Source organism: Poecile atricapillus, chromosome 3 (genome assembly GCF_030490865.1).
Source record: "Poecile atricapillus isolate bPoeAtr1 chromosome 3, bPoeAtr1.hap1, whole genome shotgun sequence".
Lineage (NCBI taxonomy): Eukaryota > Metazoa > Chordata > Aves > Passeriformes > Paridae > Poecile > Poecile atricapillus.
The window spans coordinates 109,607,923-109,625,506 of record NC_081251.1 but is presented as its reverse complement, the minus strand read 5'-3'; the positions used below and the strand labels follow the sequence as shown (position 1 = coordinate 109,625,506).

General features: G+C 40.9%; 1 protein-coding gene across 3 annotated transcripts in view; it reads left to right on the top strand.

Moving 5' to 3' along the window:
* Positions 1–17,584, top strand: part of MACROD2 (mono-ADP ribosylhydrolase 2) — an 858,369-nt gene that overhangs the window by 751,209 nt on the left and 89,576 nt on the right. The gene's annotated exons all lie outside the window — the stretch shown is intronic.

Here is a 17,584-nt window from a genome sequence, read left to right as displayed (position 1 = left end):
GCTTTGGTAATTCAATACCACCGCCCATTCCTTTGCTGTTAAATTGATGCCTTTTGGCCCCTAAAATCATGAGCCAGACAAAAGAAGTAGAAAGGACCCCACAGCTTGAAAATTGAAGCTGTTTTGCCCTCTAACAAAAGCCTTTGCTTTGAAAAAAAAAAATAAAAAAATTAAACTACTTAAGGAGGTAATTCTCAGGCACTGAAGTCAGCTAAGATACAAAAAATGAAAAATTAAAAAACAAAATTAAGTTAAAACAAGCATTGCAAGATTTTTTTTTCTGTCAGGAAATTAAAACAGTAGTTTGTTGATGCTGATTCTGATGCAGATTCAGCACTGAAGAAAAATGTGTCCCAAGGGACAAATTCCCCACCTTACACATCAGCAATGGTCTTCCAATTTAATGTGTGGTTCTGCCCTTTCCTGTTTCCAGGCTTATGTGAAGAGAATTGGGCCAGGGTCTGGGGAGATGGGGAGGAGGAGGAGGAATGTGGGGTGTGTGTTCTGCTCCCTTTTTTTATTGATTTCCCAAAATTAGAAGTCTTTTTCTAATAGAGAGGAGGCTTAAAAGCAATCAATAGTGTTTGTCTTACAAGATGGTAGTTCAAACTGCAGTGGAAAGTGCTGTAACTCACCCTTTCCCTTCCTACTGATTGTCTCATTTAGTGCAGTGCTGCACAACAACTCTGGGTTTTAATGCTGTGAGTTTCTTAATTAAGCACTCCTCAAATATGTTAAAAATAATATAAAAGTGTTAGTAAGGCACTTCTGGCTTTATCTCCCTCCTCCAGTACTCATATTCTGCTTGCAACTCACTACAACTTAACTATGTGTCTTGTATTGGAAAGAGGGTTTTTTTGGTTCATTTCACTTTATTATATTTCAACAGAGCTATGACATCCACTTAGACATCTTTACTGCAATTGTTTGATGATGAGATCAGATTGCCTCTGTAGATACATCACAAAAACAAGTAAGAGAAAATTTAGGCCACCTTGCTTCATTTTGGTAAGCTGCTGTAGCCTGGCTTCACAGGAGAGAAAAAAGGAGAAAGGAGAAAGGAGAAAGGAGAAAGGAGAAATAAAAAAGGAGAAATGAAAAAGGAAAAAGGAGAGAAGAGAAGAGAAGAGAAGAGAAGAGAAGAGAAGAGAAGAGAAGAGAAGAGAAGAGAAGAGAAGAGAAGAGAAGAGAAGAGAAGAGAAGAGAAGAGAAGAGAAGAGAAGAGAAGAGAAGAGAAGAGAAGAGAAGAGAAGAGAAGAGAAGAGAAGAGAAGAGAAGAGAAGAGAAGAGAGAAGAAAAAAAAAATCAATCAAAATAGCACCAATTTAAGGCAGATTGAACTTTTTAAATAAACATAACTTGAACATAAAGGATTGTTCTTAAAGTTGTGATGGAGCAAAAAACCCATAAAAACTCTTAAAAACTGTGATTTGTCTTATTTCAACAGAAATTGTTTTGGTTCTTCTGATTGAAAATATTTTTAATGGCTACTTTCTGTAGCTTTCAGGCTTCAAAACCTGTCTCTGGCTATCTTACTTATTGAAAACAACATTTTATTTTTAAGTTGTACTGATGTTCCCTGAAGGAATCCTGTCTGCAACACCTCCTGACTCACCAGCTCGCATCGTGGACCCTCGGATCAACCAATTCAGACTCACAGGAGCTGGCAACAGGCAACATGATTGAAGTAATTACCTTTCCAGATAAACACTGATAACAGGTCAGGTTGATACCTTATATATAGGAAGCCCTACTAAGGCTTCTAAGGCTACAGGAAAAATCCTCTCAAGATTATTTTTGAGTTTTCTTGAGCCTTTTTTCTTAGTGAAGGAAAGGTTAGGATAGTGATAGCTTTGTGTCTGGGAGCTCCAGCTGACTGCAGCTCCTTGGCTTGCTCCATGCCTGGCAGCATTGCAGCAGCAGGTTCTTTATTTCACTGGAATTATTCCCCAGTGCAGTATTCCAGGCTGCTGTGGAAGAGCTCTGCAGAGAAGTGAAGCCCAGAAACACAGATCCCAGTGGCAGCACATCCTGCAGCACATGGCAAGTGCAGCAGAAATAAGTGCGTTCCCAGAGCTGTTCCTTCTGCTGCTGCTTCAAACCATCAGAGCTGATTCTTTGATGTTCCAGGAGAAAATGACCCATTCTGCAAAGATTGCACCTCCCTTTTCAGTGCAGTAAAGAGAAAATATCCATTTAGAGACGCAGGTAATGGCAGGAGGGAAGTGACCTGTCTTCCATGGAGGCAGAAGGGTGCAATGGTCATCACAGGTGAGCCTGGCCCAAATCCCTTCACAACTGAAGAAGCCCAGCTGAGTTCAGTGTGAACAGGTCACAACCAGAGCAACTTTGCAAATCCTATTAGGGAGTTTCAACCAGGTCACCTGCCTCTGCTTTGGTGTTTTTCTGGTGTTCTTCAACTGCTGAAGAATGGATAATGCAGTCTTGCTGCTGCCAGCTCTAGTGATATTTGATGTTTCTCTGAAAGCTTGAGCTTTGAAGGCTTACAAGACAAAGATTTTTTTTTTTTTTAGCCTGTTTCATGTGTGCTTTTAATATGTTCTAGCCTTTTGTAGTTGGAAAACACAGGTGAGAGCATGACCTGAGTTCCTAAAAGCTCAGAAATGACAAGGCAGAAGAGATGCCCACATTTATTAGTTATAGTGAAATGCTGTGATTTTTTTAAGCTGTCACCATGATTAAGGCTGTAAATATGGTGTTTACAGCCACAGTATGTTTTTAGTTCCACAGACAGCGTGAGGCAGTAAGAACAGAATGCTGTGTTATTCCCACAGAAGTTCAATCACTCCAACAGAATTTCTTAGTAGGCAGAGTTGCCTTCTAAGGAGAAGGATTCCATCTTCATCCTGCAAAAAAACAAAAATCTTCCTCCCCCTATACTAAGATAGTATCATCTTACCATTGATCAAGAGGCAGGTGAAGCCATCAGATGACATCCCTTGAAAACTGGCATTTTTAGAGATGGCAGATTTGAAATGTTACAGCTGTAGGACTTCCATTATCTGTATTATAAATCCACATTTTAGAGTTGTAATTTAACCATACACAGTCACTGTGCTTTGACTCTTGGCATAAAAATCACAGCCCTGGAGGAGATATTTTTATAAGAGAAGATATTTGAGGAAATTTATTTGACTTTTCAGAGACTTAGACATGTTCAAGTTATCTCTCAGCACATTAGTCTTACAGAGGTGAAATTTGAGTGAGTAACCAGACACAAGAATGTGGAGCTTTGGGTGGGGATGACACGTCCCACAGCAAGTAGTAATTTGTTTTTGATGATAATGAATAACGTAAATGCAAGGACATGCTGTGTGGTTTTTAATGTGGGACTACTGAACATTGGAGTCAGAAGCTAAATCAGGTGGTGTTGTCTCCAGGAGCAGCTTTGTGGATGCTCCACGTGTACTTGCAGGAGAAATCAGAAGTAACAAATCTGGAAGGAGCTGCTTGACTCCATAGGTGTTACAGTCATGTCCTTGCCGTGTGATGTGGAAAAGGGCCACAAATTACCCTTTCTGTGAGATCAACAACTCCCTGTCCTCTCGAGACTCTAGGATGCAGAGAACCAATGTTGCAGGGAATAGGCTGGAGTTATTAAAAAGAGGTGCCAGACAGACTCACATCTCTTCTGGGAGTTGGCTGTTGGAATTAAAATGGTTTATCTACTACATTTGCATGAGATTTGCTTTTATTCTTTCTTTTGTTCCCCCTCCACCTACAGCAGATATATACAGCTAGTATAGAGTGTTACATAAGTCTGTAACTTATTATTATTGAATAATGTATATATCTGGAATCCTGACAGCGCCATATGGATTTTTTAACACCAAGCATTACTGAACCTTTGGAGAAACTGCATGAAAGTGAGGTGCCAGGCGAGATGCTTTGCTGTGGGAAATTGCTGTAGCCCTCCAGCAGCCACACTGACTTGCACCAGCCCAGCCCACTGTGTCACAGCAGCTGACTCTCCTCTGCCTTCCCTGCTCTTTCCCCATTTCTGTCTAGTTGAAATGAGATGAAGATGTTGCTTTCTGAGTGGGAAAGACTGAGAGCTCGCCACAGAGTCAGGCAGAATTAGAGCAGGAGCTGAGCAATGTTTTGACAGGCCCAGAGCACCCTGCATTTTGAGCATGGGGCCCCCCAAAGCTCAGTTTGGCCGTGCAAGTCCTGCACAGCCACACGATGATGGGAGCTGGTGTGGCATCTCACTGTGCTTACCTCATGGATAAGATATGCAGTGCAGCTGCCCCCCAGAAAAGTTTGTGAGTTGACACAGTAAACCCTGTAAAAGGTTTCATCTGTTCAAAGCCAGTCAATTCAAATATCCTTCCTTTCTTTTCTTTCTTCCAAATTAGTTTCTCTGTTTCAAGTGGAGCAAATGGGTCCAAACTTTGCGGAGCAATGTTGACTACATGAGATATTTCCCACTCTTGTTTTCCTTTCTTCATTAATAGGAGAATAAATAATGGTTATAATAAATAATGAAATAATAAATATACCTATCAGTTATCGAGGGTATAGTAGGGGAGTTGTTAATAGAGATGGGTGCAGCGTGTTACAGACAAGGTTCTTGAAAACTCTTTGAATCTGAGCATCCAGAAAGACTTTCACCAGAGAAATTCTTGGCTAGGTTAATCCCACACAGACTAATTTATATTATGGATAGGCATGTGTTTAAACAAGTACAAGGCATGCAAAAAATATCTCCTGATTTGAGAGCTATGAGAAGGACAGAGTGTATTACCACCAGGATAGCCAGGAAGCTGGAAACATGGGGCTGACCTGTTCACAGGTGGTACTCAGGCCAGCTGAAAGTCATCACTGTTCCTCTTAACTAATCAGGAGAATGATGTCGTTTTATTGGTTTCTGGTTATTTTAGACTTTCTCCTGTGAATGTGATCATGGAGAAGCAATTTTGTGCAAGGCAGGGACAGCCAAGCTTATTTTTTTTCAAGAGAGATGCAACAGATGTGCTTTTAGGTACAAAACATGGCCCTTTTGAAAGCTCTCTGAGCTTTCATTTGGGAAGGAAAACTCACGGTCATAGCATCTCCTCAGTCACAAAGGATAGAGGGGGGGGAAAAACAAAGTCCAGTCAGAGGGGATTAGAGGGAAGCAAATCACAGCAATGATAGGGATAGATAATGGTGATACCATCAAGTTCTTACTTAATCATCTTTTCACATAATCTCCTTTTCACCAGGAGATCAGAAAATAACCTGAGATCTACAGCTCTCACAAAGATGAAAGGGAATCCCAGACCTGTGTTACATCCATTACACCTGTTGCAACTTGTACAGGTCAAAGAGAGTGAGGAAAATCACAGCTAACACTAGTGAGCCGCTCTGATCAAATATTTTGTGCAAATGAGGAGAATGCAATAAAGTGTTTACACTCTCTCTATACAATGTTAATTACAGAGTTTTGAAGGAACTGTATACCTGCATGCCTATATTGTGGAGGACTCAGTAATGAATGTGTTGCAGAAAATTTCCAGCTGGAGTCCAAATAGGACCATTTAAAGATGTTTTACTGAACAGAAGTGCCAAATCTCTAGGCTAGGTTTTGGCAGTGAACCAAAAATACTTTCCACAAGAAGTGATTATTATGTATGATTCATACAGTGTGTCCACATGAGTGAAAATAATACTGTTTAGCTCTCAGTGCTCAAAGTGCTTTTACATTTTCAAAGTGCTGTGCACACATTACTTAATTAATGGAATAAAATAAGTTACATTTTTATGCATTTAGCATTGACATTTTGACAAAAAATGCTTTTGGAGACTTTATGTGCATCAGTGCATTTGAGCAGCTTCTATAAATTGTTCTGATGTTCTCAATTGAATTTGAGCAGCATCTTAGTAATTTAGATGCATTTTACCTTATGACGAGCAGATAGATAGAATGAAGGTTATCTGTTGATAGCAACGTGCCATAAAAAAGGCAACTTCTTGTTCTTTCTAGTAAATCATAAATCTGCTCACTTGCTTGTGCTCTGCAGAACTAAACACTGGTGGAAGTCAAAACCCACTAACAGCCATCATTAGTATTCTAACTACAGAAACAGAGCTCCATCCAGAAGATGGATTTTGTGGAATTGGTATACCCAGTGTTGGCCATAGGGGCTTGGTAAAGTGCTGGAACATCTGCTGGCTGTTTTCAGGGGACTGTCAGCCTATTACCACCTATTAAAATTAATTTAAAAGTGATCCCTTAGAGATGAATCTCATTTTTCCCCTATGATCCTTATGAAAAGTGCTGGCATCCTGTCGACATTTATATTGCATTGTTTGTCTGGATGTTTTTCTAAACAACCTATATTAGAGTTGAAATATCTTCCATGGAAGGCATCTGTCAATCGTATCAAGCTGGCTTAATGACCTTTTACATGATGTTTTGGCTGGATTTCTGTCCCAGCTCACAATTCCAAATCCATAATCATATCTGCTCTCAAGCACTGCTCTTCCTCATTGGTCCCAGCCTCTCACAGCTACAAACATCCCAAAAGCAGGCTCTGTGGTGCAGCCATTCCACAAGTTATCCCAGTCACCAGCTCAAGTTCTTGAGTGCTTGGGAATAAGTATTTTACATCCAATTTGCCTGGCTTGCTGCTCATTGTTCCTCCTGACCTCCCTTCTGATCAGCAAGAAACATGCAGAGGTTGCATTTAGGTCATGCAGACTCCTGGCACAGATTCTTTCAGGATGCTGGGAATCAAGCATTGCAAAATCTTACAAAAATAGCTCATCAGCCTACAGTCACTATTTAACAAAAATGGCATTATTTTGTTGAGCCTGAGTGTTTCAGGTACAAATAATGTGTACCTCTAGACATGCAGTAAGCAAATGATCTTGAGCTGATGACATTTTTGGAAGAGACACTGGAGTGGGCATCCTGGGAATGGAAGTGTTTTTTCTAGCAGCACTGTAAATTTAACAGCATCCTCTTTTGTCTGGTTCTGTCTTTTTCTGGTGGCAGAAGGATTATCTCCAGCATTAGAATGAGACACATGCAGTATTTAAGAACATCAGCCTTTGTCCTTGGAAAATGGTCTTTAATAACTTGCATTAATGAGATTAATTTGATCTCTAAATAACAAATAACTTAATCATAAAACATTTTCTTCCAGGAGAGCGACTAGGTAATATTTACATAAATGAGATTCAGTGCAGGTTTTAGTAAGAGCAATGGTTTCAGAGCTGTTTCAAGTTATGCCATGTGGCCTTTATCCTTGGGAAAGAAGGTATGTTAGCCCTTCACTTTGCTTCCACAACAGGAGTTTCAACGACCTCATTGGGCAGGAATTAATAACTTTCTATACTAGTGTTCTCTCTACCCATGCTCTTCTCAAACAGAGGCTATACTGAGGGGCTGGGAGGAGAATTTGCAGCACATTGCTGCAGGTTAGGTGAGCACTTTTCATCCCCCTAAAAGTGCAGCTTTTATGACATCTGTTGGATTTTTGGAATCCTAGATGTAGTCAGACAAAATTGGTGTCCAAGTGCTGCTGTCATCTTCCCAGCAGGGTGGGAAGCATTTGGTTGCACAGAGGCAAAACCCCTGTGAAATCATCAGCCTTTGGATAAAGAGTGACAAATGTGAACATTAATGGAGGATGAAGGTGAGAGTGATAAAAGAAGTGATAGCAAATGAAGGAAATACTCAGTGGGAGTTTTCTTCTGGACTTCTCTCATTTACATTAGGTCTGAGAGATTTCATCAAATCATGTATTTTGAAAAGCTTTCTGAGGTGAAGCTTTCTGGGGTTTAGATGCTTATATAATTTTGAATGTGAGAGTCATCTGCCCTCTTTTGATGAAAATACTTGTAAAAGTTGAATTTTAAACCAACTTTGGAGGATCCAGCCAGATTTTTTTCCTCTGTCAATAATTTAGAAAATACCATGAAAACAGCTGGAAAGTAACCCAGCCCCTGAGGTGGGGTGAAACCTTTGCTCAGCCTCAGTGAGAAAATATATCATGACTGCCATTTTACTCTGCCTGCACTTAAAAAGTTGTTTAAGCCACAGTCATCTTCCAGGAATTGTTTCTCCTACCCTTTTTCTGCAGTTCAACTATTGTGCACCCTTCAGAAGCCTCAGCAACAGCAGTAGGGAGCTTTGCTTGCCAGGACAATGGATCCCCATTGCTCTTCCTGCTGGATCCCAGCGTCGTGCGGTGCTGCCTCCTCCTGGCACTGGCTCTAGCATCCAAACTTAACTTACTCTTAATTTAGCCACTGGAACAGTTTGCCCAGAGAAACTGTGGATGTCCCATTCCTGGAAGCATTCAAGGAAAGGCTGGATGGGGCCCCCATCAACCTGATCTAGTGGGAGACATCCCTGTCCGTGGCAGGGGGATTGGAACGAGATGATCTTTAAGGTCTTGTCCAACCCAAACCTGTGACTTTTTGATTCTCACACCTGTCTGAAGTGTAGGAGGTACCATTACTTGGTCTCTCTGTGTGGTTTTACGTCCTGGGGCTGTTTTGTATTCAGAATCTTGCAACAGCCACTAGGATAATGGCAAGGAGATGATCACATTTCTGTGTTCCAGAATATTTTGGTTTTTGAGTGGTGGAGTCTGAGCAAGTAGTGCTGATTCTTCTGCTGGCCCTGGGAAGGAGTGGGAATTTTATCAGTAGATATTATGTGGTGCTGCAACAAAACTGTAAAAAAACATCAAAACCATGAGAATTTTCCAAAGTGTTACCTCAATCCAGCAAAGAGCTGGAGCACAACAGTCTCGGGAATTATTCTGCTGGAGGTTCAGTGCCCAGACAGGTTTAGGATGCTCATAATCAGAGAGAACTTTGGGATCTTTAAACACAACTTGTACTAAAAAGACAGTGAAAAACTGATGTTGTAAGGTAAAATGTGATGCAAAAACTTGGCTTATGGGATCACAACACCCTGCTTGATTGTATGCCACAATTCCATCTTATTCAGCGGAGTTCCACAATGAGGATATAATGATAACTCTAAGTAAGCTGATGATTTATCTCGTCCATAAGGCATGGTTGTTGTAAAACTGCCTATCAGATATTTTCAGAGTACCATCCTTCACAAGCCCTTATTTAATGCAGTTATATTTGCATGCACACCCTCTCTTCCCATTTGCCATTTGTCACTGAGATAGCAAATTGCATTCATCAGAATCCATTCATTCCCCCGGTTTCGCTGAATACAGGATTATCTTGGCTGTGTCAGCTGCCCTATGACTGGGAACTGTGAAAAATGGAGGTCGCCTTCAGATATTCCAAACGTGTATCTTCAAAGGACAGTAGGAATTAAGCTGGAAAAGATTAATGGGCTTTATGTCATCGTGTTTGTGTGGCATAGAAGTGAATTGTGCAGATTGATGGATATCTTGGTAAAAACAAATGCATTCTTAAACTACTCTCCTGGCCCTACCCTGACAAGTTTTAGTGACCATCAAAAGAAATATACTGAGACATTCCCTTAAATCCTAGGCTGGTTTTACAGGTTTTTTTTTACCTTTAGGAAAATGAAAAACTTTTTGTAGTTGTGAACAAAACCACATGTGGACTATTAAGGACTGGTTATTTTATAGCCTGTGTGTGTTTATATTACCACTACAGGACTGTCACATCTTATTTGTCATATAATCGTGCAGGAGGTAACTGGGACATACACAAATGGTCGACAACAAAATTGTGAATTCCTGTGAAAATGCTGTTGTAATTTCTTGTTTGAGATCCCAATAGGTTCTTTAGGACAATCATTCTGCTTGTCAGGCAGATGGTTTGTTCACACACTTAAAAGGAACAGCTCAGCACAAAGAAGGCCAAAAGGAAAAGCTCTACCTGCCCTTGAATAATACACTGTATTAAAAAAGTATTAAAGGCATTCACAGACTGAAATCTCTCAGAAAGAATAAATAATTTTTAAAAAGCAATCAATATATGAGGGAAAAAAAGTTTTCAGTATTGATTCACACAATATGAGGATGCATTGAAAAGATATTTCCACCAGAGGAAAAGCAGTGGTATGCAGTGAAGCTTGTGAACTTTGCCTGTGACCGTTAATGGGATTTTTTATTTTTTTTCATCTGTAGCATCTTTGGTCAAAAGAGAGCAGGAGAAAAAAAACCCCAAGGTCCTACTCAACTTCTGCTGTTCTTGTTTCTCTGTGACCTTGGACACATCAAATCTTCACCTGGCAGCAGGGATCTATCAGAACTATCACAAAACTGGAATGCTGAGCTGTGCTTGAGAGCTGTGGGTAAAAGCAGCTCTCCACTGGAAAGTTTTATGGGTTTGAATATGACTCAGTTATGTGGCAGTAGGCTTGGGCCATAACTGCACTGGTGTGTCTGGTACCTGTGTGATACTGGGAGTATCAACAGCCCTCAGCTGCTGAAAATGAGTAGACCTGTAAGACCAGGCACAAAGGACAGGGAGAGACATTCTGGCCATATTTTGAACTTCTGTTGAGTTTCACTGTTAAACGTGTTGCTACTTCATTTTGATTTAGAGGCAGAGATTGCTGCAAAGCCTTATGTACTCGGATGTTGTTTGCATTAATATTTTAAGATGGTAATAAATTTCTGGTGGGGTTTTTGTCAGTTTTGATTTGTTTTTTTTTTAATTGCCCTTAAACTTTTAATTATCTTTCACTCCAAGCTAAGTATGTGTTCCATCATGAAGAAGGATATTAAAGCAATAATAATAACTTTCTAATTCTGTATTTTAACTATGGTAGGACCACCATAGAAACCATTCCACCTGTGATAAGCATTAATAATTTTATAATTCATATGATCTCTATTATTTTTTTTCTTCAATGGCTAACTAAGTAATATGATAGTTTAAGTAACTTCTTCACAGCTAGTCCTCCACAGGTATTTGCTCTTGATGCAATATCATTACTCTCCATTAATTCCATTACTTGCAAGAGGTTTGCGGTAATGTGAATTTTTATTTAGGCTTTTGCTTTGGATTCCAAAGAATCTCAAAATTGAAATCCATGAAAACCAGAGAGCAGTGTCCTGAGAGAGTACATTTCTCCCTGGATTGAAGGGTAATCCAGAGATGTCCTGTTTGCCTGAAGCTGGGCTCATTTGTATGATTGCAAGGTCAAGTAAACACAGGGTGTTTTGGCTCAGGTCTGCAGTGGATTTGAAGCTGTGCCAAGAGAAAAGCTCTTAAGGCTAGGTGAATAGCTTTGTGAACATCATCACACAGTTCGTTGATTGTCAAATTCACCGTATCACCAGTCTGACACCTCTGCCCTGCTTAAATCTTGCTCCGAGGATGAAGGCAGCACCAAAGCTTTCTATTTGCCATAAATACATGACTGAAGTTCTTTTTAAGAGTAATTCTGCAATTATAGACCATGATGTCATGCCAAAAGGAGCAGACAGTTAGCTAGGCTTTATGCTCTAATGGTTTCTGTGAAATTAGTAATAATACCAGGAGGCTGAATTTTAATGTAAAGTCCTATGAAATTAGTATTTATAGGGCCTGAAGCATTCAACTTCAGAATGTGTGTGAAAACTTCTGGCCTCAAACCTGCTGATCTCCAAGGGGAGATGCAGCCCTCTCTGCTCTGTTTGGACAGACAGGCTGCTATCTGGACAGCTGGCCAGATGTTCATGATGCTCAAGAAAGGCAGCATCTCTGGCAAAGTGGATCACAGCTGCTGGGAGGTATATGGCAGATGGCTGTGTTATTCTACAAAGCTGGTGTTTCCATCTGTTGGTTGCAATAGGATTACCAGAGGATCAGATCAGGCAGAGGGTAGGCTGAAGGGGAGACTGTCAGCATCAAGAGAGAGGATCATCTGCCAGATCTTTAGTGGGGCAGAACGGGATGTTGGTCTCTGTACTTCTGTATGTAGTCAGTTCAGTGCATCAGCTCAGTTACAGGCAGGGAGGAGCTCTGTCAGAAAAACAGAAAATAAAGAGATGGCAAATAGGGTCCCTGAAGATAAGCAAGAAAGAGATGTGAACTTCAGAGCAGAAAACTGAGCACTTGTCACAGAAGCAGAGGAGATGGTCATGTGCAGGAACCAGATAGAGCACTCGTAGCCTGGTCCTAGAGTGCATTAAAAATCTCTTGCTCCTTATTCTGAGCTTCTCACAGCTGAGATTTTGATTCTGTGAGAGCATGCCTTGGAAACCTGACTTAGGTTGCTTCATTCTCACTGGTGTCTGCAAGGGAAGCTTTTCCAGGCAATGGGAGCTAGCAGGGCTGCCCATGGTCCAAACAAAGGAAATGTTTAACATTGTTGAATCATAAGAAGGTTCAGGTAGGGAGGAGCCTTACAGACCCTTACAGACCCAAACTCCCTGCCATGGGGATCTTTTACTAGACCAGGTTGCTCAAAGCCCCATACAACTTTGAAGGTTCAGAGCTCCTTTCTTGCAGTCAATGCAGTCAAGGCATATTGACAGGTTCAGGCAGCTCTGAACTGTGACTGTTAAGGATATCTTTGAGAAAGTATTTAGGGTAATGAAATACCTCTGTCAGAAGAACTTGAATTCTTGCAGAGGCATACGTTCTGTCTGGTGCTACAGAGTATAGGTGCCGATCCAAGCATGCTGAAGTCAATGAAAAAAATATCTCTGTTTTACTTCACTGAGTTTTGAATTAAATCCATGGAATTTTGATAAACTAAAAATGTTTCCGCAAGCTTCTGGTGTTCACTGTTGCCTTGTGACAGTAGGTCCTAATGGGATCAGGCAGGAGTGTTTAATGAAAGGGATTTACTACCCTTAAAAAGAGCAAAAATCTGCTTCCTTCTCTTTGTGCTGTATTATCATTCATTTGATTTGGGATTGGGAAACATTTTTTGCAAGTTCTCATTGTTTTTCTATTGTGTATTTTCTGGTAAGATTTAAGTGCTGATGAAACTTCTTGTCACTATAAAAATGAATAAATAAAAAGCAGTCACTTCCTGCTAGGTAAATGTCTTGGTGCTGTAATCATGCATGAAATACTTGGGAGTGCTGAAACACACTTGGGTTTGTTTGCATTGCAAGCTGTTATTTTGTTAGGACACAGGGAGGCAGTGACATGGAAACACTCATTATTTGAAGTAGTCTAGAAAGGCTTTTGATCAGTGTTCTGCTTCAGATCTGTGTTTGATACATCCAGCTTGGCACTGGAGTATACAGACAGCTATACCTATGAAAGCATTTGGCATGTCCTGTGGATTGTGTTTGGCAATAACTCTTTGAAGCAATGCATGGGTGCACAGCCAGGTATCCCCTAGGCAGATAGGGAAATGGAGCCAGGGCAAGCACACAACCTGCCCAAGACCACAGCAAAAGAGCTGAGATAAAAACATAGCTATTTTTGATACTAAAATATATAGAGAATCACAGACAGACTTGGGTTGGAAGGCATCTTAAAGTTCATCTCATTCAAGCCCCCCTGCCATGGACAGGAACACCTTCCACTAGACCAGGTTACTCAGAGCCCCATCCAGCCTGGCCATGAACACTTCCAGGGATGGGACCACCCCCAGCTTCTCTGGACAACCTGTGCCAGGGCCTCACCACCCTCATTGTAAGGAATTCCTTCCTAACATCTAATCTTAATCTCTTCTCTTTTAGTTTGAAACCATTCCCCCTTATCCTCTATATGCCCATGTAAGAAATCAATCTCTTTTTTATGTAGATACAGCTGTAAATTCCTGCTATAGCAGCAGCTGCACGCAGAGATGTGCATGTAAACATGCAGTATCCTCCCACACACTGCAGGAGAGGGCAGGGTCCTTAAGGATGAGTTTAAGGGACGCTCAGCAGCTTTCCATCATTCCTGTGCATGTCCCTGAGCACCCACCTGCCCAGCCTTCCATGGACTTCCATAGACTGTCAGTGGTCTGTGAGTGAACTCACCCAAGGTGCAGCAACTCGCCAATAAATTAAAAACTCACAACATGTAAAGTGCTCTCAAAGCCACCAACTATCAAAACCCCAAAGATCAAAAACCAGAAATATTGTTGCCTCTTTCCTTGTACTAAGATTAGCGCTGCTGCTATTAGACCAACTGTGCTTTTATACCCATATCTCATGAACTGAAAACACCAGCGGAGATATGGCTGTATCCTTCTAAAACTCTGGTATTAGGGTCCATTCTACTGCAAAAAATGTGTCCAAAGCCATGTCTGAATGGAGCTTGGAGGAATCAGATCTAGGTGAAGGTGTTCTTGCACATGATGCAAGATGGAGATGATGGGAGGGAGAATTAGAACTGGATTATCTTTGAGTTCCCTTCCAACCCAAACCACTCTGTGATTCTGAAATAAATAGCACGAGTCCTGTAAGCCCTGCAGAAGTTTACTAATTCTTATCAGGTGCTGCTAACAAAACCACCTGGAAGCTATCCCCATCAAAATTAAATAAAGCCTGGCAAAGAGAGGCCCAAGGTAAAAAAAAAACAATCAGATGTACTCACAGCCTTGAGCTGTGAAGGTGCCTAAGTGAACAGCTCATGCATTTTAACTCCCTTCTTCCTGTGCTGCAGTGCTCTTGATTTTGGGGTTCTTTGATCCACCTATTCATAGCTGCAAAGTGAGCAGAATTTAATCAGGCTCTGACATGGCCTTCAAAAAATATCTGTCAATCAGGGATGAGCTTTAATACCTTCAACCTAGAACTCCTTTACAGTTCTGCTGCAGTTGAGTGGTGCTTGGTCAGCAGTGGAGGAGCTGGGCATCTGCAAAAGGCACTGGGAGTCATCTGGGCACTATTGGAGTTCACAGGGGCTATTCCTTTCTAAAGGGGTGGTGTGGCACTCTAATGAAGCTGCCATTTCCAGGCCACATGAGAGGAGAGATTTCCTTGTTGAATAAGGAGTGGCTTTCCTAACTGCACGTCCCAAAAATCCTGCTGAGCTTTTGTGGGCCAGCAGGCAAAGTAGGTTAATAGTCACTTGGATTAAATCTTTCCTTACTGTAGCTGGAATGGGCATAGTGAGGACAAGGGTTACTTTCCCTGCCTAATCTCAAGCTATTTTAGCTGGGGATGTTAGATAAAATAGTCAATGACTGGCAGAATGATAGAATAGGGGTTAATTTCAGATTTACTATCTGCCAACGCATGCCATTCAATCAGATAAACACAGGATTTCAGCTGTCATCACAGTATCTTATGCATACTTAAAAATAGAGCAGTTTTTCTCACATCAAGAAGAAATGGAACAGGTTTATATATAGGATGTGTACAATCAGGAGGCTAGAAATTTTGAAATAGTCTGCCAATTCTAGAGAGATTCCCTATTTTTAAATTAGGAAATTATATTAGGAGTAGTAGAAATTCTAACAGAGTTTTACCATTGCCAGCTGCACTGAATAAATAAAAGTAAAGGGAACACCTTGAGAAGTTGGATGATGTAGAATGAGGCAAATTTATGTAGGATTTTCAGCAAAGAATATGAGACTATGTAGAGATTCAGAAACTTCTCTGTGTGGGAATATCTTTCCTCCTCTGCTTTATACATTTCCGTCCTTGCTCTTTTGTCTGTTCTGGTTCATTGAGCCTATCACTTTTAATGCTTGAAAGTCCGCAAGGCAGAGAGGGAAGATGACAATCTAGCAACACCCCAGCAATATCTCAATCCAGTTTTCACAAGAAATGTAATTTAAGCACTTGCTGATTAAAGCCTCCCTCCTGGAAACACCCAGTTTAGGCAGAATCATGGAACCATAGAATAGTTTGGATTGGTAGGGACCTTAAAGATCATGTCAAAGCTCATGTAGGTAAAATGTAACACGTCTTGGCAATGATGCTTTACATTATGAATTTGTGAGTATGGAGATGAGTATGGCTTTTTGGCTTGAGCACATAACTAGTATTTGAGTTTTTTATTATATCCCTTTTGAATAGCAGCTGATCCATGGTCCAGAACATTTTTAAGATCCAGCCTGGTTTGTTTACAAGGGATGCACAGAACAGCTTGGCTCTGTAAGCATCGTATGAACAGACAGCAGCAGGCAGTTTTCTTGCTGAAAAATCTGCCGATAGGCCTCCCTGCAAAGCTCTGCTGCCTCCTCTTGTGCCCACACACCTCCTTCTTCCTTAACATATCTTGTGCCTTCAGTCTCACTGAGTGTCACAGAATCAGTAAGGTTTGAGATCTCCAAGGTCTTCAAATTCAACCTTTGAGTGAATTCCACTTCTCCCACTAACCCATATTGTAAAGTTCCACATATACTCATTTTTTGATCATTTCTAAGGATGGGAACTCCATCACATCCCTGTGGAACCTATTCTAGTGCTTAACCACTCTTTCAATGAAGAAATTTTTCCAGATAGTGAACCTGAACCTCCCCTGGTGCAACTTGAGGCCATTACCCCTTGAGGTATTTCTAGTTGTGATATTATGTACCTAGTCTGATCATGCAGGTTTTGTCATCACCTTTCATTCTGAGATGTCCTTGTTAGTAGCTGCTGGTATTTTCCAGCATAACTGGTGCTTGCCTGCTCTCATCCCTTTCTGTATTCTACTGGGCTGCACTGAAGTGAGCTCAGAAATGATGTCCTGAGCTGCTCAGCATAACAGTGTTTTTGAAGCCAAGCCTTGGACTTCACTTCTAAGACCAGCTGCAGCAAAAGGACAGCATTTCCTACTGAAGATAAGGGAAAGAATTCACATCTTGAGAGCATTCCTCTCACTGTTTCCCTGCAGGGGGAAGGCTCATGATTTTTCTAGCACATGCAAAGGCACTCTTGAGGAGTTCTGCTATGACAGATTGTCTTATGGCCTGTGGAGACACCATGACAGCATAAGATGCCAAATTTCCTATTGCTTGGGCTTCATCCCTTTTTTGGTTAAGCTCTTATGCACATCAGAGAAAGAAATGATTTCTGGGTTGCAGGTCCCTCAGCTAGGCTGTAAGAGGGTCTTTTTCTTTTTCCACAGCACCCCTCCAAGCTGGGTTTTGGCTACAAAGGCATTTTGTGCTGGGCAATGCAAATAAATAACACAAAGCTATTGCAAGGCTGAAGTCCAGTGTGGGTGTTTTTCAGCCTTAAAGGTTTTAGATTTCTAGATTTTGTTTTGTTTAGCTTTTTTATTACTTTTGGTCTGTTTCAGAAAAGCTTTTTACCTACAGTGATCTCCCAAAGAATTTATTTGAACTCATTGGTGGGTGGTGCATACATTATGGGCTGTGGTTTCATTGATATGCTCAGCCTCACTAAGTAGATGGCATATTAAATGTTTTATTTACCCTGTGTGCTACCTGTCATCTAATCAGCTTTTGTGTTTCTGCTGCATTCTGTTTGTATTATGGTGAGAATAAGTGGTTTCATGTAAATTAAAACCACATGAAACCTTTTAAAGCCATTTTAAAATACTAAATGGGTTTGCAAATAGGTTTGTCGGACAAGGATTGGAAAAAGAGCTCTTTGCTTACCCATTTACTCTTCTGTATGCTTATTAGAAGTCCCCATGTGACTTTTTCATCAAACATTGCATCCCAGTTCTCATCTGGAATGCCAAAGTCATTTATACTGTGCTTGAGAGCAGTTTGCATAAACAGGAGGCAGTTAACAAAGAATACAGTTGTGAGTTGCAATTGCAAAGGTTA